Source organism: Eulemur rufifrons, chromosome 7 (assembly GCF_041146395.1).
Source record: "Eulemur rufifrons isolate Redbay chromosome 7, OSU_ERuf_1, whole genome shotgun sequence".
NCBI lineage: Eukaryota > Metazoa > Chordata > Mammalia > Primates > Lemuridae > Eulemur > Eulemur rufifrons.
In genome coordinates, this window is record NC_090989.1 from 186,248,778 (window position 1) to 186,273,680 (window position 24,903).

The 24,903-nt window shown below is 39.5% G+C and overlaps 1 protein-coding gene across 2 annotated transcripts in view; it reads left to right on the top strand.

Annotated features, from left to right (window-relative positions):
* GRM7 (glutamate metabotropic receptor 7) overlaps positions 1-24,903 on the top strand; it is an 856,215-nt gene that overhangs the window by 765,149 nt on the left and 66,163 nt on the right. The gene's annotated exons all lie outside the window — the stretch shown is intronic.

Sequence of the window (24,903 nt, forward strand, 5' to 3'; positions counted from 1 at the left end):
GAGACTCATGACTGTGGCACTGAGGTGACCCCCGTTAAAAAGTACATTATGCAAAGCACAGGCCTGGCTCACAGTGAATGCTTCCACATAGCAGCCATGAATTACTGTTCTTCTGAAATACTGTCCATGACTTTACTCTCGATTCTGTGTTAGAAAATAATCCCATGGGGTTGTCCACATTTATGTTTAATTTGTGGTCAGTTCTACTACTAAGGACGACTATAAGTTTACTTCCTTTTCTTACCTTTCCCTGTCCCCTTTCCTCTTACAGTGTAATGGGAGGTCAGCATACTTACATGAGGACCCTCCTAACCGTGGCTCCAATTGTCTCTAGTCCTGCACATTGATCCACTGGAACAAAAGAGTTTGGCTCATGCCTGGTTGCGACCCTCTAACCACAGGGACATTCATAGTAGGTTATTTCAAAGGAACATAGAAAAACGGGCAAATTAATGCTAAAATTTCATCAAAAAGGTGGATATGCTTTGCCTTGTTGACAAAGACCTAAATGAGAAGTGTAGTCAGATTTGAGGCAGAAGAGCAAGAATTTTTTTGCAAAATCCCCAAGCTGGGAAGACCAGGCCTATTCCTTCAGCTTCTCTAATGAATCATTCCTGTATCTGCTGAAAGTCTCTTTCCAAAGCCTCCAAGGAGTGAATCTCACAGACCCAAGGCCACGGTGTTGCACTTAAGCCCCAGCCGTATTAACTTCCTCCCCGCCGGGCTCTTAAAGCCGTGGCCAAGCAAGCTGTGACAGCCAAGGGGAAAGAGAGATCGTAGGTCTCCCCTGAATAATAGTAATAGTAACAATAGTAGTAATAATGATAACTCATTATTTATTGACCATTTTTAAAATGCCACGTGCTGTATTCAGCCTTTTCTCTGTGTTACTGCAATTAGTTATTTCTCAACTGACAATCCTACGAGGGTTATCTTCACAACGATTTTATAATGAGCAACTAAGGCTCAGGGAAATTAGATCACTCTGCCATGGTCCGTTAGCAATGGAATGGTAGAACCGAGTACAAAACTCAGGTTGTAATCCATGGAAATCAGGGGGCTGACAGGCAGAAATGGCTGCCTCTCTTTTCTGCACACTCTGAGGATGATTTCCTGAGGACGGCTGTCCCGGTCCAAAGGAAGTGGCCCTCGGTGAGTCTTGTCAGTGCATATCTATTGAGCACCCACTATCTATAAGGTAGGTTCCTTATAGAATTGCAGAAAGACCTGAGTAACAGATAAAGATTATTCCAAGTTTTTCACAGACTATTAAAGTTAGAAGAAACCTCAGAGCATCAAGGCCAGCTTCTTTCAAAATATAATTCAAGGACTACAAGTCAAGAAATTATTAAAAATGCAAAATTCCAGTCTCACATCAGACCCACTGAACTAAGGAGGAGGCTAGAAGTGAATTTTCATTTGTATTTTAGTTACTAAATCTATCTTCTATGCATGCTAGATTTAAGAACCATCATTGTGGACCAACACTTTCATATTATGAATATGAAACTGAGGTCTAGGAAGGAAAAGACGTGGCACTCAGCATCCCCTATCCATGGGAATCATAAGCTCTTTTCAATGCATTGAACACATATGGCTCAATCGTTCTTGGGATGACTGTAGACAAGTGCTAATTACAGGCCCACTGACAATACAGTAGTTACCCTTTATCTTTGGGGGATACGTTCCAAGACTCCCAGTGGATCCCTGAAACCACGGGTGATACCAAACCTATATACGTTATGTACACTATGCTTTTTTCTATATATACATGCCTATAATAAAGTTTAATTTATAAAGTAGAAACAATAAGAGATTAAAACGATAATAATATAATGATTATAACCATATCCCAGTATCTCTCCTGGGGCCATTGCTAAGTAAAATAAGCGTTCCTTGAACACAAGCACTGTGATACCACAACAGTCCATCTGATAACCCCACCAGCTACCAACAGGCTGGAAGCATACACTGGACAAAGGGATGATTCATGTGCCTGGTGGGGCGGAGTGGGACGGTGTGCAATTTCATCATGCTGCTTAGAATAGTGCACAATTTAAAACTTATGAATTGTTTATTTCTGGAATTTTCCATTTAATATTTCCAGGCTGAGGTTGACCGCAGGTAACTAAAATCACAAAAAGCAAAACTGTAGATAAGGAGGGGACTCCTGCATGTGCAATAGTTGGGACATCATGTTTTCTACACTGTATTGGCCACAGATAGCCATGTCTAGCTCAGGGTTCAAAGTTACCAACTCTTAATCCGAGGGCAAGATGAAGCATGTGGCTCTATTCTTTTGGATGGCTAGAAGGAGAATCTGTGCAGGATTAGAGGTATGAAATCTTTCCCAGATATGCAAATTAAAACCACAAAACTTAATTACATCTACAAGGACCCTTTTTCTAATAAGGTCACTTTCAAAGATTCAGTGTGGGGGAGCCTTATTTAATCCACTGTACTGGCCAAACTCCAAATGACTTCTTGGTTTGAGAATTCACTTTTATGCCTTGGGGGCATCATTATAAAGTGCCATGCCCCTTGAGTAGGATCTGGGGATGAGATTTCTACCTTATTTGTCACCTGCATGTAGGTTTGCCGATTATCGTGGCTGTTAGACACCGGGGGTTTCATAACAATAAAGAAACCACGGATGATATTCTGCTTCCCCAAAGCACCATTTGGATTCTAACTGGATAAATGCCTTACTACCCTAAATAGAAATCTGTTCATCCTTTCCCTCTCCAGAAATTTTAGGTGTGGAAAAATACAAACACAATGCATTGATTTATCATTCTGTAAGCAGATCTGGGTTCCACCACTTACACGCTATGTGATCATATCCATGTAATATAAGGAACTTACCAACCCACAATATGAGAATGATGACATCATTTCAGATGGTTAAAAGTGATAATAAATGTAAAAGCACCTGGCACTGTGCTTGGCATATGATTGCAACTTGAAGAGCTATCGTTTGGTGGCTCTCTACTTTACATGTTGTTTTTATGCTATCCATCAATTAAAATCCATGTGTTTGTAATTAAATGTACATTCCTAGAACATACAAAATGGCATGTACAAAGCATGCTGTGGCAGACAGAGAAAAAGCAAGTAGTTTTTTTTGTACCTGGTGGCAGGGAAGTTAAACGCCATGTCTCCAAACATCAGCATTCATTTATACGTGAGTCAAGCTACCTGATGCTTCCACTTAAAAGTGCAAATTACCACCTACCTCAGGGATGTCATTTGAAAAGTGAAGCATTTTAAAAAAGTGGTCAAGAAGAGGTCCTAGAAAAACAAATGAAATAATTGGGGCTTTCAGACTGTGCTTTAAAATATCAGAATATTCCTATCAACTGAAATATTAGATAACCTAAAACGGGCATAATTCCCTAGCAATTGAGCTGCTAAATGAAATCACATTGGCAATTGCCACTTGAACACTTATGTTACTGAAAACAGAATAAGTATTTACTTTGAGTGAAGTATAAAGATATTTTGAAATCAACAGAGGAAGATCTACAGTGTTTTTATACAAACTAATGTGGTTAACCAGGTCCATGTGGATAACCAGAGAATGGCAACTCTGTGCTCAGGAAAGTAAAGCCTGTTCCCACGCTTCCTGACCCGAAATGATGACCAAGGTGTAGCTGCAGAGTCCAAAGCCCCTTGCTGCGGTGGTGGTGCTATCCTGGAGTTCCCTCCTTCTACTCTCACTGGAGTTCTCCAAGTGAGAAAATAAAATGTTAAGAAAGTAGAAAACAGAATTGGGGGAAAAATAAGGAGATATTCAAGAAATGGTGATTGTTTGAGTCATACCTTTGCAATGTCAAACACTTTGGGTAGAAATCAAATAATGATATTATCAGATATAAACCCAGATGTGAACATCTGGGCAGGGTTCATTTGTAATGTGCATGTGTTGCTATTTACCCAATCCAGTCCATAGAAAAATAAAAGTATTAAAGCAGTTACAACATGGTTTTGGAGAAGGAGAAAGAGTTTCATCTTACCTTATTTACCACAGAGGAAAATAAGAGTCATAGAATACCAAGGCAAAGAGAAAAATACAAGAATTCTCTTCATTTATTTTTCAAGTAATAATTCCTTTCATTTTTTTTCCAAATAAACATCAAATAAGTGTCCAACACTTTGCTAGCCATTAATGAAAGGGGTTGGGCTTTCAGAATAAATCATTTATGTTCTTGAGACCCTCACAGTACAGAGTGGTGGTGGCTGGGATTAGAGGTGTACAGGGAGATGGTTACATAAACAATTGTAGTAATGATCATAGAGGGAAAACTGTGCTCTGATTGGGAATGTCAGGAAAACTTGAGATTTAGCTGGTCCTTGAGAAACACTCCTGGCCAGTGAGAGCAGGAGCGCTGATCTCAAGATGCAAACCAAGCTGGCAGCTACAGGAAACACTCACTTCTGCAACTAAGCAGCTAAGTAACTAAGCAAATAAGTAAGGCTTGGAGAGACCATTCTGCTCCCAGGTATGTGTCTCCCCTCCTGTTGGATCACTAAGGACTTTAACTATAGAATAACTACTGAGCCAGAGTTGTTAAATATGGAAAACACTATCTGTGGTATGTTTGTCTATAATTGCCAAGTTCATGGGCATCAAAAGGCATTCCTTATGGCTTCATAAAAGAAGAATGAGTATGTGTGTATATGTCCATATAAACATACTCTAAAATCTAAATGAATCTCTGAAGCATCAAGCCTCATTGGATGTCATGGTGAATTTTATAAAACAAGTTCGATAAATTTCTAACAAATTTAGAAAATACAGTATTAAGACCCCCAATAAATAAATGCTCACTATATATCTTTTGAGTAGAGAATGTTATATAAAGTCAAGGAAGGAAAATATTTGATTGTGTGAAACATGAACAATTTAGTTTTGGGAAAATGAAGACTGGTTCCATTGCCATTATTTGGTAGGCTTTTTCCTAGAGAAAAGTTGGCAATAATTTAGGCTTGCTTCATCTTATCTTTCCAGCTCATGCATTCTGTGACATTTAATGAAAGCTAGCTGCGGCACGAGTTCCCAGGAGCAGGGATGTATGAAATCCACTGAAATTGATCCACAGTCAATTTTTAGAGAGATAGCTGATATAAAGCAAGTTAACGATGCCGTCTGTGAAAAATGCTGTATAGGCAGTTTAAGGGGAATTTTTTTTTTCTTTCTTTCTTTTTTTTTTTTTTTTTTTTGCAAGGGGGTGATGGGGGGAAGGAGTCTGCAAATAGCAATAATGTATCTTTGGAAAATCTATATCATTGTTTATACGAAATGTCAAATACCAAATAAAATGAAACCATCAAATAATTAGTATAAAATACATGACCTATAGGTTCAATTTGAGTCTTTGAACTCTTCCAACAATTTCCCATCCATTTCTTATTTACATGTATTTCAGCTTTTTACTTGTGTAATTCTTTTAATTTATAAAAAGATAACATGGCATGAAAGTTTTTGAAAGAGTGACACTATCATTTTACAAAAATACAATGTTGAGAATATTTGTGCGAAAGCTTTCTTTGCATTTTTAGTGAAGATTTTAAGATATCTGCAAACAAACTTTTTAAAGTAGTGAAAGCAATTCCTACTTATCAAGTCAGTAACTGAAGACCTGCTCTGATTTAAGCCAAATAAGGAAAACTATAACTTAAGGTAGCTGTAACTTACTGAATCTTGCAAATTTTCCCCATGAGCTGAAATGAATATTGCTGCATCCCTACAATTTGCAGGACAACTTGTTTACTCAGGTTTTCATGGATACAAAGGATGAGGAAACAATGCATAGTGGGGTACATGGTATAGCCTGCAAGTTGAAAGGCATATTATTTCATAGAAATATGCTTTACACCTATGGAAGATTAAGTACTTACAGAAAAGTGTGTCCACTGGATTAAAGTAGGAGACCCAATACTCACTTAAACTCATCTTTCGTGACTCCAATAATGGCTAGACTATTTTAAAGCAATTACATAGGTAAAGTCCTGTGGCACCAAGCCCAACATAGGTGTATGTATCTCAATAGATATGAATTCTCTGCACAAGGTATAAAATATAATACATCCTGTCTGGAAAGAAAGTGATCACCTATTGGAAGCACCATCTGTTCACAGGTAGCACACACCATTATGTAAGTGAGGCACCTGTTTTTGTTTAATGTTGATTGAGGACCTATAAAACAGATTGGCTCAGAGCTTATCAACCTATAAAACTGATCAAAATCTGGCTGGCTCCATAGTGACAAAATCACACCGAGATCAGAACAGGATGTGTATTGTCAATACTGTGAGAGATGTTGTAAAAAGAAGAGGACTTTGTTTTCCCTATACGAATCTCTTGGGAGCTCATGCCAGGTTTCCTTCAGACTAATTCCCACCACCAATTTGATTATCACTGGGCACTGGGCACTGTGGCTAGGTAAACATTTCCTACTGGCATATTATTTCAGAGGAGTGAGGGTTAGGGAAGTGGTAGCATCTGCTTTCTAATCTATACCAAAAAATTGTAATTCTGTTTACAAAGAGAGAATATAGATAAAAAATGAAATACATAACAAAATATATAAGTAAAACATATAAATATAGAATATAAGTAAAAGGAAAGTATCAAATAAAACTTTATGGTTTAACTTTCCAAAGTATATGTCGAATCAGTGTATCACCCCTAGATTATTTTCCAATTACAAAGGTAAACTCTATCTTTATAATGGTGAGATCTGGCAGTCACCACCTTAGCCACACAATCAAATTTAGCATCACCAGCAGTAGGACAGTCGACACTGTGTACCTCTTGACAGAGTGCACTTTGATGCCTTCGATACTACCCATGAAGTACTCCTAACAAATACATTTGACTTATATTTAATTAGGAGAAAACAGACAAATCCAGAAAGTCAGATATTTTATAAAACATTGGCATGGGCCTGGCATCTTCCAAAAAGTCAAATGATGGTTTGGAAGATTCAATATTATTAAGATGTAAATTTTCCCCAGTTATTCTATAAATTCAATCCAATACCAATCAAAATCCCAACTGGGGGTTCTTCTAGAAATTGATAAGCTGATTCAAAATTTATACAGAAATCCAGAGAACCTAGTTAAAACAACTCTGAAAAAAAAAAAAAGAAGAACAGAATTGGAGAGATAATACCATTTAATTTCAAGAATTTTTGTAAAGCTGTAGACATCAAAACAGTAGGGTATTGGTATAAAGAAAGACAAATAGATCAATGAAACTGAACAGAGTCCAGAAGTAAACTTCAAATACATGGACAGCTGTTTCTGACAAAGGTGCAAATGCAATGCGATGCAGAAAGGATAAACTTTTCAAGAAATGATGCTAGAACAACATTTGTATCCAAAATAAATAAATAAGCTTAGCTCCATACCTATTACCATATATAAAAATTAATGTAAAATGGATTATAAATATGAACATAAAACCTAAAACTATAAAACTTCTAGAAAAAAAGAGACAATCTCTGAGACCTTGGGTTAGACAATGATGTCCTAGATATCACACCAAAAGCACATCTGTAAAAAAACAAATTGATTGACTGGACTTCATCAAAATTAGGAACTTCTCTTCTTCAAAAACCAGTGTTAAGAGAATGAGAAAATAAGCCATAGACTAGTAGGAAAATTTTTGCAAGGCATATATCTGATAAAGGTCCTGTATCTAGAATCCAAAACCCTCAAATTTCAGCAATAGGAAAACAACCAGATAAAAGCAACTGGGCAAAATCTTGAACAGACATGTCACCAAAGAACATATAGTAACGGCAAACAGCCACATGAAATTTTCTCAGTGTCACTGGTAGTAGGAAAATGAAAATTGAACACACATCTATTAGAATGGTTAAAGTTAAAAAAAAGACTGAACACATCAAGTGTTGGAGAGGATCTGAAGGAGCTGGAACTCTCATATACTGCTGATAAAGAACGTAAAATGGTACTATCATTCTGGAAAATACTTTGGCGGTTTCTTAACAAGTTAAGCCTGTACCTACCATAAGATCCAGCCATTCATCTCCTAGCAATTTACCTCCCTAAAATGAAAAATATGTACATATAAATTCCTGTACATGAGTGCTCATAACAGTAATCACCAAAACTAAAAACAACCCACATGTCTGTCAAAAGATGAACAAATTGTAGTTTATCCATGCAATGGAATACTACTCAGCAGTAAAAATGAGCTATTGATACACACAGCATGGTGAATCTCAAAATAACTATGCCGAATGAGTTAGAGAGAAAAGTAGTAGATATTATAAGATGTCATTTATATAACTGTAGAAAATTGAAACTAATTTGTAGTGTCAAAAAGCAGACCAATGGTTGCTTGGGCATGAAGGGAGGTGGAAGGAGTGAAGGGAAAATTTCAAAGAGGTGCAAGGAAACTTCTGGAGGTGATACGATAACCATGTTGATTGTAGTGATGATTTCACTGTTGTACACATGTCAAAATCCATCCAATCTTACTCTCTAAATATGTGCCGTCCATTGTTTATTGATTACATAGTTATCTGGCAGAGAAAATTACCATTGTTTATTGATTATACCTCAATAAATCTGTTCAAAAACCACAGGTGGGAGATTCTTCTAGATTATGAGTCTAAAGAGCTATAACCAAATGCAGTGCATGGACCTTGACTGGATTTTGGATTGGGGCAGAGAGTCATACGAGACATTCTTGGAACCAATGAAGGAACTTGGCTTTGTATCACACATATCATGCATGAAACAGATGTATATACTAGATAATATGTAGATAATATGAAATTATTGCTAAATTTCTTAGGTGTGATAACAATAGTGTGTTTATGCAAGAAAATGTCCATTTCTTTAGGCAATGCCTACAGAAATAAAAGTGTGAACTATTATAATGTATGTGACTTTTAAATAGTTTGGCTACAAGAGAGTAAAAAAAGGAAAGAATTATGGCAGGAAGTGTGCAGGTTGTGAATCTGAGTAAGGAACATACAGATGTTCTTTGTCCTATGTCCAACTTTCTGAAAATTTGAAAGTTTTCAAAATAAAAATCTAGGGAAAACATATGCGTTGTATATGTTCACATGTATCTAAGTGCAAAAAGTAAAAGGGGGGACTTTTCAGTTCACAGATAGTCATAGGAGGGGAGAAACAAGGTCTGGGGAGAGGATGCGTCTTGTTGGAGAGATGCTGATGTTGCCTAGCACCCTCTGTAAACGGTGTCGGGTGCTCGGCTGATCATTGTGATAAATGCTGGAAAGGGAATTATAGAATAAATTGTCTTTAGAAAACTCTTGATTTTGATTGGAACTGGGATGGCCATGAAGGTTCTAAGTGATGCCCTAATTCCAGGGCTCCTGGAGAGCACAAGTGCAGGAGGTTTATTCGGGAATGCCCTTGGCATCAGCACCAGCGGACGGGGGAAAGAATCGGGATTGGGTGGAGGGAGAAACTGGGCTGGGATGAAGACTCCATGGGTTTCAGCCAACCCCCCGCAGGAAGCTCGGAAGCTGCTCTACAGAGCTGTGCCCACTTGGGCAAGGGACTCGGCCTTTTACTCCAGTATCTCCCGGTCATTACTTGCAGGCGGCCCCAAAGAAGAGGGCACAACCTTAGGCAAGTCTACGCTCTTCAGCCAAGGAAATCCCCAAAGAGGGATGTCAGCTGAGAGCTGTCAGCTGATGATTTCACCAGTGTCTGCAGGAAGAAATCCCTCCGTCCTGAGGTGGAATCCCCCCTGGACAGTGCAACACAACATCCGTAACACACGGCTGCTGCTGTTCCTTTTATGTACTGTTCATCCTTTTCATACAAGGCATGCATAAATAATTGCTTATAAAATAATTGGCATAAAATCATTTATAAATTTTATACATTGTTATTCATTATATTATTTCAAAATTCTAATTTGCTTTGAAACATGGCTTAACTTTCCTCAATTCCTGGCATGATGTGGAGACCATGGATTTTATCAAAAAGAAGAAAATGTGTTTGTTAGCTTGAGAAAGCAGACACATGTTTCTGAGGCTCAAAGGCAAAGTGAAGATAAGACATTGGCACGTAAGGGCTTGTGAACAGCCTTGTTCAAATCCCCACAAATATTATATGACAGAGGGAAACTCAAATTCAGTTTTTCTGATACATGAATCCAGTAGTTTCATCCCTACACCATGAATATATACGTCACCCAGGCTGGGGTACAGTGGCACAATCACAGCTCACTGCAACCTCAAACTCCTGAGCTCAAGCGATCCTCCTGCCTCAGCCACCCAAGTAGCTGGGACTGCAGGTGTGCACCACCACACTCGGCTAATTTTAAATTTGTTGTACAGACAGGGTCTCACTATGTTTCCCAAGCTGGCCTCGAAATCCCAGCCTCAAGCAATCTTCCCATATCAGCTTCCCCAAATGCTGGGATTACAGGCATGAGCCACCACTGTCAGCCAGTCCTAAGTCTTAATACAAACTTAGGTCTCACAAGGGAAGCTTCCCCTGAAACACCTCTAATGGGGGCAAAACCCGTGCTACAGCTTTAGAGTGGAAGGAACAGGGGGGATAATTCATTAGACACCCTAAAATTAGCCAGCCAAACTTTCTAGGATCCAGAGGATTATAGCAAATGGTCAGTTTTTTAAGGGTCCGGCCACAATCCCCAACCCAAGTTGAGTGTGCTGTTTCCTGTGGAGTTGGGTATTCCTCTCTCCTGGTCAGCTCATTCTCTGTCCTTGTCAGGCAGGGGTCTTTCAATCTGAGCACACTTATGAGGCTACCTCTCGTGTTGTCACTGGAGAACAAATCCCCTTTTGTCCTCTTCCCTCATCCCGTTGGCTTAACTTCCCAAGGGTGCCAGCTCCTGAGCCTCATCCTCTGAGGTGGGCATTCCACGATTGAGACCCATTCTGTAGGTCTGCAAAGGTACCAGGCCTATGTCCACCGATGGCCTGGAGATCTTTGCAGTATATTTCTTTATGTGTTATTATGGGCAGAAAGTCTCTGCTTTGGAATTGCCAAATGTCCTCTATTTTTATTCTGTTCTTATATGTAAGTGAAACAGCTAGAACGTAGATGGAGAGGGAAGTCTTGTCTTACTGTACAAAGACAATAATAAAGATACTGAGACAGGCATGAAGGAATGATTACTTGAAACTCAAATAATTCCAATTTATCTTCCTGATATTGCTTAAGTTACTCCCTCCGCCTCTATGCCTAGTTTCCTTGGTCTACTCTTGACCGGCTCCAATTAGCCAAGTCCATATCACAACCACATGTCAGCAGAACCGTCAGGCATTGCAGTCTGTTCATGCTTCAGACAATATTCACATTCCATTTGTGCATTATTTATTTTTCATCCTTTTCTTCTGCTTTCTCAAGCACACCTTTTATCATCTGGGACATCTGCCTAGGTGTAAGTGTGTGCACAAGAGGGGAGAAAGATAGCAATGATGCATTCTTTTGACAAAAAGTTGGATTTAGCAATGAAATTGGATGCAGTTTCAACTACATACAGAGGATATTTGCTCATTATTCTTAGTAAGAAATATGGAATTAAATGTAAAAGACGCATAAACGTGTACTTTGTGGTAAAGAATCAGAATTTTCTGTCAATTCCCTTTAGAAATATTAATACTTAGAGCTATTTGTTTTTCTAAGCACTGGCAGTTAAAGCCTTAGAGAATGAAAAATTAAACAGTTTTACAATCTACTCTTTTATTAAAGAGGCTTTTTAGTTGAAAGTGAATGTCAGTGCAGCAGAATGGACTTTAGAGTCCAAAGACCTCAACTTTCATCTTGGCTTCACCCTTGATTACTGTGTCCCTGCACAAGTCACATAACTTCTCAGGAAACTCAGGAAACTAGTATTCACTATGTGTATTCATTTTAAGAACCCAAATCTACCCAAGATGTATTTACATCTCAAAAAGAGGGTCAGATTTACTCATTAGGATTTTTACATGTGTACCTTACTGTGCAATTATTTTTTAAAAAACTACTCTCCTTCATTTGTCCAAAACATACTTTTTTGAAGTCTTCCTTTTTGCTAGGTGTTCCCCTGCCAACCCAAAGCTGAAATTCTACTAGGAGCGTAGGAGTTGAGGTAACTGAACCTAAGACTGCAATGACAATCGCCAACGGTCAGATACAGGTAAATAAAAAGAGCAGGCTGCTATGAGAGAGTGTCATAGAAGGAGAAAATTCAAGTTGATGGAGGGACGTGTGGCCATGGAAAGTTCATCAGAGAAAATGTATGGAGGTTGACCCTGAAAGATGAGTTAGGAAACTGAAGCAAAAGAACAACAACAACAACAAAATCTCAAAACATTCTAGGCAGAAAGAATGGCATACACTAAGTCTCTGTGCTGGAAATGAGCTTGGAGCACCCAAGATAAATCATTTTCAGGAAAGACTAGCCAGAAAGTTGGAAACGAAATGCAGCTGGGCTGAGTACTGTAGGGCAATGGAAGTCTTTGAAAGATACTTTACATAGGACCACATACTCTGAGTTGCAGTTTTTACAAAGATCACTCTGGTTGCTCTGGACAGAATTGCTTGGAGGGAGACAAAAACAGATGCAGTGAAACCAGCTGGGTTGCTACCATGGCATCCCGGGCACAAGGTGAGAGCGCATTAGCATGATAATGATGAAAATAATAACAGTTAAAACTTTAGAACTTATAAATGGTAGCCACTCTTCTCTATGCTTTAGGAGTATTAGCTGGTTAAACATATTTAAGACTAGGGCAGGGGCACTAGCAAGAGAAGGGAATGAATTCCAGAAATATTGCAGGTACTATTAATTGTATTATTATCATATATATTATACATTATATTACTAATATTATGGGTAATATTAGCCAACTGGGTAACAGACTGGATATAAAGTGTAAAATGTGAGGAACCTGCACATATTAAAGAATAATCCTAAAGGTTCCAATTTGTACAACTGGGTAGATGGAGGTAACAGTTCCCAAGAAAAGAAAAATTCATGGAGAGGCACATTGTAGAGGGAATGCCCTATTTTCGACGTTGTCCAAAAAGCCCCTTTGATTGTCTCAGCAGTCCAGTGAGGTTGGAAAAGATGAGGATCCCTACCTCCAAGATGGTAAACATCTAGTTGCACAGAAATGAAAATAACTTTCTCAGGAACTTCTGCAGGCACCCTGATAGGTGGCCTGACACCTCAGAGGAGACACTTTATGTTTTATTCCCTTCCTTTCCCCTCCCACCTCCCCCCCCCAAACACAAAGTATGGTGATTCCATAAGCCAAAACTGAATAGAGAATTTGCCTTTAAAATTTTTTTAAGATCCATTTATCTATTTTTCTTAGAATTATATCAAAATGTGATATAGTTTCATTTTAGGAGTCAGAAACAATAGATCTTTGTCTAAGATTTTTTTCCCCAAATTATAAGCACTCTATACATGAGCCTAGATATTTTCTGTATTGTGGGAAGACAGCAATTTACTCACATTCCTGTGCCTTAACCATTTTGTATTATCTCTTTTGCACTTTCTAAAGAAGGTGGGTTTTCAAAATATGTATTAATGATTTTTTAAAACTCCAAGAGGGATTAGCATTGCAAAAACAAAAGGCATATAGGGTCTCGGTTAAGTCAAAGTCAGCAGCTTTATGTCACAAAAGAATACTCAATGTCTGAACTCTTCCCCCAGTTGTCATGGCAACAATTCCATTTTTTTCCATTGTGAGGAGACAATTAGGTGCTAACCTGGGTGTTATCCCAAGCTGTTTGAAAGAAAAGCTCCCATCCTTCCAAAACATTCAGGGTTGCTGGATTTTCATAATTGCTGCAGGCTCTATAGGAGTCATCGTTGATAATTATGCTTTATTGTTTCGTGAATGTATCAAAGATGGGCTAGGAAATGTAGGCGTCCACCCCCAGGCCAGCACAGTCCACTCCTCCCAACTTGGGCCAGTTTGGGAAACACTCACTGAGGGGAACATGAGGGCCCTGGGAGTCTCATGCTCTTTCCCATAGAGTACCTTTGGCTCTCTGTTTTCTGTGATTACTCCAGGAGCTGAAGATTGGAAATGGAATCTCTATCTTTGTCTGCCCAAGACTTCCTTCCTCAATGATAACAATTCAGTCTTTCTATTTGCCACGCACAGTGTCAGACACTGGGGAGACAATGGTGGGCTAAACAGACAGCGGCTTCCTGGTGGGGGAGATAGATATTAACCAACCAATCTCTCTCTCCTTCACTTATATATGAATGGTGGAATTTGCTTTGAGAACTTACCTAGTCTTGGTTAGAGGAGACTTGGCTGCGGAAGAGCAGCTTAAGTGGATATCTGAAGGATGAACAGAAGATAACAAGGTTGGGGGCCAGGGTGGAGAGCATTCCAAGGAAGGGGGAAAGTGTAGGCAAAGGCCCTGTGGCAGATGACAGGACAGCACATTCAGGGATATGAAAGAGGCCAGTGTAGCTTGTGGGGGGGGGGGTAGGGGACATGATGAAACATGAGATGGAAATGAATGAGTGACTTCAAATTTGCCATGGATTTATCAAATGAGTGAGGATCATCTCATTCACCAAACAAATATTGAACCGTTCCTTGTACCAGGCACTAAGATGCCAGATAAATTAAAGATGGCCCCTGTTTTTGATTTGCTCAATTCTAGATGCTCTCTCCCTTCCTGACTCCCATAAAAATATTCTGGTTCTGTCACTATCAAATGTTATTAGTTGCCTTATTTTGTAAGCATTGAAGGCCAGAGTCAGAAGGGCTGCATGAAATGCTGGAGATGCCACAGTTAGCAAGTGTCAGGGCCTGAATCCAAACCCAGCACTCCACTCCTGACTCCAGTCTAGCACACTTTGCATATCTTTTGCTGCCCTTGGCCCTGCAATATATAGAGCATACGGAACATGCAATCTAGCAAGGGGACGCTTATTAAAGAAATTATGCAATGAATTAATAATCTCAAATTGTGATTAATGAAATGAAGGGAAATAATGCATTCTGTAAGCGAGTAAAACCAGATGGGCATAATGCAGACTTGAGGGCCAGAGAAGACCTCCCCAAGGAAATGAGGCTGAGACCTGAAAGACAAGCAGGAGGGAGCCAGGTAAAGATGAGTGGGAACAGCGTCTAAGGCAGAGGGAACATCATGTGCAAAGACCTTGAGGATGGTCAGAGCGTGGCTCATTTGAGGGGCTTAGAGAAGGTGAGGGGAGTCAGAAGGGGCATCCCACGGAGCTGTCTGGACTGTGTCAGGATTTCTACATTCATCTGAAATGTGGTGGGAAGTTGAGCTACTGCAGCAGGACAGCTATTACCTTCAGCATCAAGTTCTAAGGAAGGACGAGACCTGGAAAAACCTGCCTCTCAGGTTCTGGCAAGGAATCTAGGAAGGTTGAGAAGGCAGACTCAGAGGATGTGTGAGGACAGACGCCTGGCTGGAGGCCCTCAAGTGTGAGTGGTTAGGACATAGGATCGTTAGGTCCTTTATCCAGCACCTTGGAAATAAAAGAAAAAGGAAATGGATCTTGAGAAGGCAAGATCAAAGCCAAGAACCACTCAGCCCCTACTCCTTGGCCAAGTTCACCTCCCTCTCGTTCTATCCCTCTTAACAGGATGGATGTCATTTCCCTGCCCAGTCTCAGGGCCCTCGCTGTTCCATTTAGGAGCACGAACTGAGTGACTAATAGTCTACGATTTTCTCAACAGTGTCATTTCAACCATTTGTTCCTTTGGGCCTTAAACTATTACACAGCTAAGGGGCTTGATGAGGGGTTTAAAGTGCACAGTCGCCCCTGCATGGGCAATTGAGCTAGCCCAGGTTCCAGCTATTGTGTGACTTGCCCGTCAGCAGGGACACCACCTGGCACGCTGACTGGCGGGTGCCGCAGTGTGCCAGCCCGTCAGCACAGAGGTTGAGGGGCAGCCTCTGTACACAGTCACATCGCCACACTGGTGGAGTGGGCAGGCAGGGAAGCAAAGGCATATCCAAGGGAAAGCATGGGCTGGCACAAGGTGGAAAAAAGGAAGTTGAAGGGGGTAGGGGGGTCACTACCATAGCTCAGTGGTGAGATGGGAAAGATAAAGTCCAAAAGGATGGAGGAGGATCAACAAACGCAACCACTGGAACTAACAAAAGCAAAGAGAAAGAACTGATGAGTATGATGATCAAAACCTGCCAGAGTTCACCAGAAAGCCCTTGTCAATGGCTTTGAAAACTGAGATAAGAACATACTTTGTATCTGTGAGAATCTGACATTGTCTTCTTGGCAGTGACACTCACAGGTCCCGTTTCGATGAGCATGTTACAAGTCCAACATAAAACACCTGAATATGCCCAAGAAATGCGAAGGACATTTGCTTTTTCACTATTTATTTGACATCAGTGTATTAATTTGATTCTTTTTATGTTCATGAGAACTATAAAGATGACTTTAAAAGTTGGAAAGATTAGACAGCTTTGCACTTGTAAAAATGGAATATTTCATGACATCTTTAGAAGCTGATTACTTTAAGCTCAGACTTTTTGTTAAAACCACTGGTTGACATATAACATAATATAGAACATCATGGTGTGTTACTTGGGATATTCCCCAGGGAGGTACAAGCCGGCCACATTATAACCCAGAATCTGCTGTAGCTTCCTACAAAAAGGCTGTTAAGTTCAGTCTTGATGAGTGCAGCAAGCAGAGCATGCAAAGGGAGCCATGGAACCTGGCAGAAGTGGGTCTCCCCAGGCTGACTGTGGGGAAAACGCTTCGCCTTTGTATGTTAAATCACTGTGAGGCAGAGATGAAACACTTTGGGGGCTCTCAAACCAGCAGGAATGGCAAATAACCTTTTAGATAACACAATAAAGCAAGGAGTGCCAGCATTGGCTAAATAAAAGAGTGAAATGCCTGCCTTGCAATTGGAGGGGAGAAAATCTTGAAAATCAAAATTAATGGTTCAGAGGGCCAGTGGGGGAGAGAAATTCTCTCTATCATGAATGTGTAGGCTGTGTTTGTACATGCCCAGCAAAATCAGAAGTGACTTGTCTAGTAGCCTCCACCATCAAGATGGGCTGGGGCTCCATAGGGTGGCACAGGGGACGCACACTGAACTTCTCCAAGGATGTGGTCAGTTGGGATAACAGCATCTCTCTGATCACACTGTGTAGGAATAGACACAGCATCAGGAGAGCAAAGTACTGACGTGCAGGTGATTCCAAGCATGAACATAATCACTTATCTCATGCTCCAGAAACTGATTTGCAGTCACCTGGAGTGCTTGCCTTCCATCCACCCCAAAAAAGAATGCAATTGTGTGTAGACATAATATAATGCCTTCCTGGAGATATTAAATCAGAAAAAAAATCACACAGTAAAATTGGGTCTTGTCCAATAACCATCTAGTTGCCTCCATTATTTATGTTAACAGGTTATGATGAGATGCCTGTCCCAGACTATTTGGTGTGCGGGTATCTCTCTATCTGTGCCATCTACCTGCAGCTGTCTATCTATCTGGCATCTGTTTGAAGATAGGAAGTCTAAATGGAATGGCACAAAGATCATCTGCAGAATTTGAGGCCATCTACTCCAGTAACGACACTTGCATTTCCTGAGCACCCACCAGATGCCAGGGACTGTGCTTCCTACTTTCCACACATGATTCGCTTTCATCTTCAAAGCAGTGAGAAAGTCTTCAGGGTAGTGGTAGAATGAGTAGGATTTATTATCTGACAACTGTGGTAAAAAACTGCTTGAGATCGAATCTTGATTCTATCACTTTCAGGAAGTGACGTAACTTGCACAAACTCACCCACCAACAATCCAAGGCTCTGATTCAAAATCAGTTCTAACAACAGGTCTTTTTCTTGCCTTTAAACCATCCTTTTAGAAGATGCAAATCCCCTCCCTACCAGGAATTTAAAAAAATCAATATTTCCTCCCAATACATACTGGATCCTTCTAACAACATGTATTATTTCATACCTAAGCAAAAAACCCCAGTGTGTTAACCTTCTGGATGGTGGAGAGAATCCCATTTGCAAACATCTGCCTCATTCTCACCCGCGTGGCACTGTTTATTTCCCACGTATGTGGTCACTAACTACGAAGCAAAGGGTATAGGTAGTAAACATAGAAAACATTGGTCTTAACCTCCAGGAACTTTCATTTCAATGAAATCATATGAATGTTTCAAACATTTCTCAGATAATAATGCACCCTTCCTCTTTTCATGACAACAATGGCCACATTTTTCATTTTTATTACACAGACTTTGTGATGTCATGAGAGTTATAAAACTTCTCCCATCTAACCTAGAGGCTTCATTAAAGCTTTCTTATCTCAATTCTCAACTGTCACCTGGGAACACACAAAATTGGTTATTTCTCATAAAATAGTCAATGACAGATGAAATAGAAGTTTGAGTATACTTTCAAACAAAATGGAAGCAAACTTAATGAGATTTCCCCCTAAAATAGGCTGTTGTTAGTCAGTGGATTTCATGAGAAAAATAATCATTTAAAAATGTATGCAGATCAAATGAAAAAGAACAGTGTAGAAAACAAGTTATTTTATGTTATAGCCAATAAATGCATCAATAATACTAACATCCTGGACTGAGTAGTAGCTAGGTGATGGGCATCCTTCCGTGCCCTTACTGAGGCGTCATCTAATCCCAGCAACAATCTTACGAGATAGGCATTATCCTCTCCGCTCTAGTAATGAAGAAAAAGAAGCACACACATAATAGAAGAAAATGCTATTAAAAGACTATAAGTAATAGCTTTTCTTGAAACAATGCTGCATGCCAAGGATTTTGATCATCCTTGACCTAATACTTGCTTCCAGTGTAGAACTTTTTGGTTCACCAGAATTTAATAACTGCATCCCTGCAGCACACATCATCTTCATTATCCAGTCATTTCTGCTGTAACATGACATACATGTTCCTAAAAGATCACCATGCCATGCAAAATTGTGCCGTAATACACAGCACTTATAGGGAAAATTGTGTTAAAGATACAACACTCAAAAAAGTCATCAGTGATATTTAAAAAAAAAAAAAAAAGGAACTGAAAATAGTGGCATAGCTTTACATGTTAAATGGCTAAGACATATGTAAGTCCTACAATTACTATGGCACTTTACCTGATAAAAAGTGACCTGAAGTTTATGCAAGTGGATGCGAGAAGGTTGCTGCGGGCAGTTGATTGGGAAATTGTGGAAGGGGGTAGGGAGCAGGCAGATATCTGAAGCATGGGTGTGCCTGTGCATTTTGTGTATCCCCACACAGCGGCTTCAGCTGGGTGCAGCTTACTGTGATCACCTAGTGTTCCTTATGGAAGAAATCACATATTTACAAACACAAACTTTGTGGTATACTCAAATTTTTCCCTAATATATCAGTCTCTTAGGGACAAATTTGCACGTTCACTGCAACTTCATAGCACGAGGTTAGAATTATCCTCTGCTCAGCCCACCAGGTTAGGTACTCATCTTGGCATAACGGTTCATTGTTGAATAAAATGTGAATGCATATCATGAGATGCCATTATTGCTTTATACGTTGGTGCAGCACTTAGTGTTAGCAGAGTTCCTCCTGTCTAACAATTGCTGTCATGTTAAGAAATTTGAAAACCTGTTAGTGCTCACGAGCAACTCTGAAATTTGCCAAATCTTCTGTGTAAGTTTCAGAATCGGTTTCTCAGCTGAGAGAGGGGCAAAAAAAAAGGAACTGTCCCAAGCAGGGAGATGGGGAATGCTTTATGTAGAAGGTGCCCATGGCTTGAGCATCAAATATCAGTAGAGTATCAAAGGCAGAGCGGTGAGTAAACGGAATTCCAAGAGGAGGGAACAGCAGGAGCCAGTGGTGAGAGAAAGGATTTAGTGTGCAATTAATGCATATGTGTTCAGTGGTAACTGAATATTGTATTTATTCATTTATTTTTGACTGACAAATGCACATCGTATATATTTATGATGCACAACATGATGTTTTGATAAATGTGTATGTTGTGGAGTGGCTAAGTCAAGCTAATTAATCATTACCTCACGTAGCTATTTTTTTGTGGTGAGGAAACTTAAAGACTGCTCTCCTAACAATTTGCAAGAATACAATACATTGTTGTTAATTATAGTCTCCATGTTGTACAACAGCTCTCTTTATTGCCTTCCTCCTGCATCTAGCACATGGCTCCCATGGTGTGCACGGTGCCTGGGCCAGTACAGGAACTTGATAGTATTGCAGTAAAAATGGTGAACCCATAAGTGGGTGAACGAACAAGTAATGGAAAAGTGAGGTATCTCACACACAGCCTATCTGGAAAATACAGTTAACAGTGGATTCACAGCACATGGTCATAAGTTAATCATCTCCTATGCCAATGTTTTGATGCTATCAAATAGCACCATAACTCTTTTCTAATTGAATTAATTTTATAGAGATACAAGTGGTGATTCACTAGTATAAATATATTATTAGTTCATTTTTATTATATAATTATTAACTATATATTATAAATATTATAATAATAATATAATTATTATTAAAGACATCAGTAGTAATTTTGATGAACCCAGGAACCTGAAATTGATTTTGCCTGAAAGTTCTAGTCGTATATATATCTCTGTGCCCTGTGAATTTTTCTTTACTTCCTTTTCCTTTTTGTTTTATGAACAGTACAGAGAATACTCTGATTTTCAAAGTTTAAGAACTGTCATTATTGTAACTATTAACAGCTTGCCTTGAAATCTCTTGGAATAGTCTCCAATTAAACTGATTCTGAAACTTACACAGAAGATTTGGCAAATTTCAGAGTTGCTCATGAGCACTAACAGGTTTTCAAATTTCTTAACATCTTAGCAATTGGAAGTTAAACAAGGAGAACTCTGCTAACACTAAGTGCTGCACCAACTTATAAAGCAATAATGGCATCTCCTGACATGCATTCACATTTTATTCAGCAATGAACTGTTACGCCATGATGAGATAAAGCATGGAACAACTTCACCTGAGCTTTGCCTTGCATTGAGTTGACTACATACCTGGGTATTCTAATAGTACACTTGCTGGTACATTTCTATATGACTAGACATGAATAGGTGTGGATTTTGTAGACCCTGAAACTTTTTTCATCAATACCACATACATAAAAAGTTTAAAATATATGAAAGTGGTTACAGACGAAGCCATATCCTGAGAGCTATACCCCAGCAACCAAACCTGGGAAAATGTAAATATTAGCAGCTAACATTTCATAGGTATTTATTTTCCAGGCACTCTGCTAAGTACTTTTCATATTTGGTAGATCTTCACAACTATCATATGAGGTAGGAATAATTATTACCTTCATTTCAGAGATGAGAAAACTGAGAGACAGAGAAGATAATTATAGCCATGGATTCTGTGCATCAGACTTTAATAAGAAAACTTTTCTAGAATATTGTGCACAAGTCTTTTCTGGCTTGGCTCTGAATTCCTTACCTAAATGCTCTTTAGTTCTGTAAGCTAAATTATACCTGGTGGGTGTTAGAAAAGCCGCATTCAACCCAGAAGCAGAAATTGGATCCTAGAAATTCATTTAGGTTGATGATCAAAATTAAAGCTTAATTATCAAAACACATGGAAATTCCAAGGCAGTCTGTGTCCTTCCCACTGGCCTGGGCCATGCAGGATTGGCCAAGGTGAGGCTGGCCGATTGCGGATGCCCTTCTGACAGCTGAAATGGGATTAGGCTAAATTGAAGTCAGCCCTGGGGGAGGGGCTTGATCTAAGTAAAACTGCACACAAGGACCCCTATGCTTTGACAAAAGGGACTGATAATGATCACCAGCCCCTTTACATTTCTAAAAAGATTGTAAAGAAAAGAAAATGGTGTGAAATACCCGAGCTTAAATAGTATAATGTACTATACAATAAGCATCAGGTAAAACAAGAACAGCTGTGAGACCAAATATAGATCTGCTGCATTTACTAAAAGAACGCACTGAAAGCAGATGCTGGGATAAAAATTCAGGACTTAGCAGTGAGCCTTCCACCTCACCAAGGGCCACAGACTCAGTGACTTAGTTTCCCTTCCAGAGCTTAGTGGGATCATATCCCTATGGACCAATACCTCTAGGATCTCTGTAGACTGAAGCCTTTGTAATATCTTCATATCATATACAGTCATGCACCACATAATGATGGTTTGGTCAACAAAGGACTGCATATACAACAGTGGTCCCATAGGATTATAAGGCTATATTTTTACTGTGCCTTTTCTATGTCTAAATATATTGATATTTAGACAGATAAATACTTACCATTATGTTCCAGTTGCCTACAGTATGCAATACAGTAACATGTTGCACAAGTTTGTAGCCTAGGAACAATAAATAGGCTGTACCATATAGACTAGGTATATAGCAGACTATACCATCTAGGTTTGTGGAAGTATATTCTTTGATGTTTACACATTAACAAAATCCATTCTTTGATGTTTGTACATTGACAAACTCACCTAACCACGCATTTCTCAGAACACAACCCCACTGTTAAGCAATGAATGACTGTACTTGTTTAACAAATACTTACATAGTACTTACTATGTTCTAGGTCCTATCCTAAGCACTTTACAGATACTAACTTATGTAATCAACAAGACCACATTAGGAGGTAGGCGCTAGTACTATTATTATTCCCATTTCACAGATACAGAAGCAAAAGAGAAGTAATTTGCCCCAGGTCACAACACCAGTCAGTGGGAATTGAACTCACACTAGCTCTAACGACTCATCCTTATGCAACATGGTGTGTAAAGAGGATTTGAGAGGCAGAGGTGATACGGTTGGTGACATTTATCTTGGTTTTCACCTACTTCTGAAGTGTCACCAGAGACTGAAAAAGTTTCTAAACAAAATAACATCTCAATGGTCTCTAGTATGAAAATAATGAAATTAAACACTCAATTAAATAAACATCATAGTTTTGGAGTCTTAAGTTTCTAAGTAGTCTTTGTTAAGAAAAAATATATATGTGTATTCAAACACACATACACATTCAAATATATGTAAGCATACATACATACATAATTTATAGTTATATATAAATAATAAAACAAAAACAAACTGTGAATAATTTTTCAACCGCAAAATTTGCTCATGAGCAGAGAAACAGAAACAAAATCTAAGATCCTGTGGAATAGCTTATAACTCTTTCCTTTTTGGACTGGCTAAACTAACCACGGTTCACAAAGCCCTCCTGAGTGGGATGACAGCACTGACCATGACACAAAGAGGGAACACTGTCAGGTCCCTAAGCCCTGTGACCACAGTAAGCCTTTCTTGAAGACTGCAGGCTGGCAAAGTGGAATCATGCTAAAAGTCTAAAGGTATGCTAGTAGGAAAGATGAGTTTTAAAAGTATGATCTGATTTACAACCTAAAGGATCATTAGTTCAATATTGTTTTGTCTTCCTATTTTACATTCATCATATATTATAGAATCAGCAGCTAGCATCTCCTTTTAACCATTCAGAGACATACAAATTCAAATTCAGCGTTGGCTAGAAAAGTATATTCCTTCCAGACGAGGTGGCAAAGTTACTTTGGATTTCACTGGGGCCTCAGGTTGAACAATTAAGATCAGAAATTTCCAGGCAGCCTGGTGGAAATGGTTGTGTTTAGAGATAGGCCATTGCCCAGAGTCACAGGTAGGAAAAGGGTGTCCACCATCCCAACGAGCAGACACACCTCCGTGTCCGTGGAGCTCCTGCTGTTTGCCTGCACTGCAGACACACCCACTCCCGTAGAGACAGGTTCTACCTTCATGGAACTTGAGGCCTATTCGGGAAGACGGACAGTCAAAGGATAGAGGTAATGAGAGCATAATTAAAAACTGAGACCAAGGATCGAAAGAAAACAGGTCTTTGAGAGCGTGTAAGTAAAGACACTGGCCCAGGCTGGAGGCTGTGGATGAGGGCAGCTGGGATGGGTGTTCTTCTAAGAAGCAAAGGAAGAACATTCCACACAGAAAAAAATGAATAAATAAAATCAAGAAGAATGGTATGTTAAAAGTTCTGTGGTTGAAGAGTACGGTGCACTCAAGATGTGAAGGACAACCCATACAGAGGGAGCTCTGGGAAGGCAAGGCAGGGGTGGGGGGTCAGGGAGCCAGAATTGATGGACAATTAGCCTGAAAACATAGGCAAGTACAAAGCATGTGGGGTCTTGTAGACTCCATTAGGCATGAGGGTTTTATCATCAGACCAATGAGAAGGCACAGTTGTGGAATAACGTGGTTGAATACATTGCCAAGGAAAGAGGCTTTACAGTGACATGAAAAGCATTGGTAGCCAGCTATTCAATTTAAATAGCCTTTGGATGTAAAACACAAACGTGCCTGAACATATGGGTGGCCCTGGATCATGGTCAGGCTCGTCATAAACACAACCAGACCAAGGCAAGTCTTCTGTAGCTTTCCCGTTAATGATCGATCATACACCTCCCCACACCCTTCAACCATCACCTTCTCAAATTTACAACCAAGTCAATGATTTAACACATTGGACAGCAAGCAATCGGTTGATCTACTGATTTCCTGAGGAAGCGAAAGGAGACAGGGACATCTATGGGGACGCTATCCAGACTACAAATAATACAATGCTAGAATGAGGTTTTGCATCCCATTAGTAATTTGTCAATAAAGAGAGTGGGCAAGGTAACATCTCTAGATCTTGGTCACTTGTCATTTGTGTTTTGTAAAACAGTATTAAGCAAGAAGGTCTTAGTTTTCATGGAAACTCCACTCTCTCCTTGGTAGGGATGGTGAAGGTGTACCTTTAAAAAAAAAAAAACAATACAAAAGAGACATATTAACATAAAGACTTTTCCAGGAAGGGCTCAGAATTTCAGTGCAGTAACAAATCATGTAGT